Raw genomic sequence first — 3,588 nt, forward strand, 5'->3', positions numbered from 1 at the left:
AAAAAAAAATAATGTTTGTGTTGCCAGTTAAATTGGCAAAGATGGAAAAGAAAAGGCATGCATTAAAGACACATAGGACACCATAACAAAAACCTAATAAACATATCACTGAAGTCTCAGAAGAAAAGAGAGCAAGGCCAAAGGAATAGTTGAAGAAAACTGGCTGAGAGCTTTTCAAAACTGAAGTACATTCCTAACCATAGAGTCAAGTTCTACAAATCACTAGTTAAAAAAAGAAAAGAAAAGAAAAAGAAAGGAAAAAAAGCAATTAAAGCAAAGCCTAGAACATCTAGGACAGGAAGTACAAAATTCATAAGCAACTTACTGAAAAGGAAGGGGAAAGGGTCTATCTTCTACTCCATGTTTTCTGGATGTGAGCATATTAACTACTAGTAACATAAAATTACAAATTAACTGTTGATTTCAATGGGTATTTTACTTCTTGGAGTTCATCAACTTCACAAAGTTGAATATAATCTGAATGAATGCCTCTTTAATTGGCCATTCCAATGTTTTTTTGTGGCAGGAAGCTTTCCAGAAAAATGGATCTTCTGATATGTTCCTGTTGCCACTCCTTTTCACTGTAAACCCAATAAATTGCACCTTACTTACTGTAAATATTTTTGTCAGAGATGGGAACAAGATGGCAATGGCACAGATGAACTTGTGAGATTCTCTGAATGTGAGTTCCCAAAAAGACTGTTACTTTTCTTCCCCCATCCTCCAGCCCACCACCAGCCACGCTGGTGTGAGGCCCGGGGACCTTCGGTCCCATGCAGGGCCAGATATTGCGGCCCCCTGCTGCTGCTGTTCCACTGCATGCATGGAAGTCTTGGGTCCCAGCCCCCTCCCAACTCCCTCCCTGGCTATATCGTCTCCAGCCAGGCACCAGCACCAAGCCGCCGGTCACCCAGGGAGGCTTTGGGTGCCTGCCCCTCAGAGACACTGGTCCCATTCCTGGCTGAAGTATCCTATGGGGGGCCCAGGGCCACTCTTGCTGCTCACCACCTGCCCTTTGGAGCCTTGGAGCTCTGGAACTCCCAGCCCACCCTGGCTGAGGCACTCAATGTGAGACCCCAAGCTGGGGGACCCAGACAAGCGGAGAGAAACAGATCTGCAAACTGCCTGCCATTCTCTAGGCAGAGACTTCCATTGCCCCACCCTCCTATCAACAAACTTTACCTCAGTTCCTAAGGTAATGGTACGAAACAGGAGACAAAGCCCTAACCCAATGCTGCAACAAAAAACAAAGGGGAGAGGCCAGAATCAGAGATCAGAGAAGTGACTTTAGTCTGATCGTTTATTTTGACTTATGATTTTATCATTGTAACTATTGGTTTTGATCACGTTTGTTGTTTGCCTTCTGACTTACACTGTTTCTTGATTTTATTGGCCTGTCTCTGTGTAGCTATTAGTACTCTTTAGGGAATCTTTCTTATGTGTCTTTCTTCACTTCTTCCTGGCCTTGTGTCTCTTTCTCACCTGATAGTTGGTATGTACATCTGTTTTCCTCTTGCTCCTCTCTTTTTCTAACTCCCTATTGATGCCTCCTTCCTCCATTATTTTCCTCTTTTATACCTACCTTTTTAATCTAGGGACCAAGACTACATACTGCTAAATGGACAGATTGTAAGGCAGAAGGAAATAGGTTCCAGTGTGCTCATATACCGGTTAGTGGATGCTAGAACCAGCATTCTGAACCACAGCTTCCCTCTCAATTAAACCTCAAAACTGCAAAAAGTACAGATTGCAGCCTATGCTCCAACCTGAAAAGTGAACAAAGCCAGAAGACCCTCATAAGGAAGAACAGAATATTGCAGAAGAGAAATAAAAGGAATCCTGCCTTACCTCAAAAACAAAATTAAAGAAGGGGAGGGAAAGGAGGAGAGAGAAAAATCTACACAAATGAAGAAAAACCAAACGAAGTGTATGGGTCTCTCCCAGACGCCTGGGAGGGCAGACACCGAGAAACTGATTCACAATGCAAACAATGGAGAGCCCCCAGAATGAAGGGTCTCAAGCTATAAAGGTAGATATCAAGACAATAATGGAGAGATTAAAAAGAATTGAGGAGCCACAAGAAGAAACTAGGAAGGAGCTGATAGCTGAGATAACAGTAATAAAGAATACTGTGAATGAAATAAATAACAAACTGATAAGCATGGAGATCAGAATTACCCAAGTGGAAGAAAGAGTCTCAGAGCTTGAGGACCAAAATATAGAAATAACCCAAACTCTTAAAAAAAACAGAAAATAAGCTCAAAAAGACAGAACAAAACTTTCAAGAGATGAGCGATAACCTCAAGAGGTCTAACCTAAGAGTAATCGGACTCCCTGAGGCAGAAAGAGAAACAGAGACCACACTGGAACAAACTTTCCATGAGATCATTCACGAAAACTTCCCTTATCTAATCAGTGATGCGAAAATTCAAACACGAGAAATTCAGAGAACCCCTGCAAGACAACAAATGAGAAGACCAACTCCTAGACACATAATAATTTGCCTAAACTACAAAGTAGGCATAAAATAAAAAATTCTAAAGGCAGCAAGACAAAAGGCCAGATCACCTACCATGGAAGGCCAATCAGAATAGCAGCAGATTTATCTACAGAAACCCTGCCGACTAGGAGAGCTTGGAGCCCTAGCTTAAAAGTCCTAAAAGATAAACAATTTCAACCAAGAATAACCTACCCGGCCAAGCTAAGCTTCATCAGTGAGGGAAAATTAAAATCTTTCCCAGATATCCAATCCCTAAGAACTTATGCTGCCACTAAACCATCTCTACATGAAACACTTAAGAAACTACTAAACACAGAAGAAAAGGAAAAAAGAACAACGTTCTTCACAAGAACATAGGGAAAAGAATAAAATATACATGAACCAGCCCCAAAACCAAAAGAAAGACAAAAAAAAAAAAAAAAAAACTAAGTGGAAGAACAACAACTCTATAAGAACTCTATGATAGGGACGAACTCTCACATTTCAATAATTAGTCTGAATGTGTAAGGACTAAATGCACCACTGAAAAGACATAGAATGGCAAAATGGATAAAATATCACCAGGTAACAATATACTACCTTCAAAGACCCATTTCACTAGAAAGGACATGCACAGACTCAGAGTAAGAGAATGGGAAACAAATTTTCAGGCAAATGGAGCACAAAAGAAAGGAGTAGTCACGATCCTAATTTCAGACAAAATACCATTTAACCTATCAAAAATTTTAAAAGATACAGAGGGCCACTACATAATGATAAAAGGTTCACTCCAACAACAAGAAATATCTATCCTAATCATATATGCACCCAACATAGGTGTGCCAACATTCATAAAGCAAATTCTAGGAAAACTAAAGAAAGATATTGACTCTAACACCATCATAACTGGGACTTTAATACCGCACTCATAAACCTAGACAGATAATCAGGACAAATAATCAGCAAGGAGATCCGGAACCTCAATGAGACTCTAGACCAAATAGACTTAATTGTTGCCTACAGAAACCTCCATCCAAAGACCACAGAATACACATTCTACTCATCACCACATGGAACATATTCTAAGATCGACCACATAATTGGACACA

The sequence above is a fragment of the Carlito syrichta genome, unplaced genomic scaffold, assembly GCF_000164805.1.
Source record: "Carlito syrichta isolate Samal-C Ts95f unplaced genomic scaffold, Tarsius_syrichta-2.0.1 Scaffold309265, whole genome shotgun sequence".
Taxonomy (NCBI): domain Eukaryota; kingdom Metazoa; phylum Chordata; class Mammalia; order Primates; family Tarsiidae; genus Carlito; species Carlito syrichta.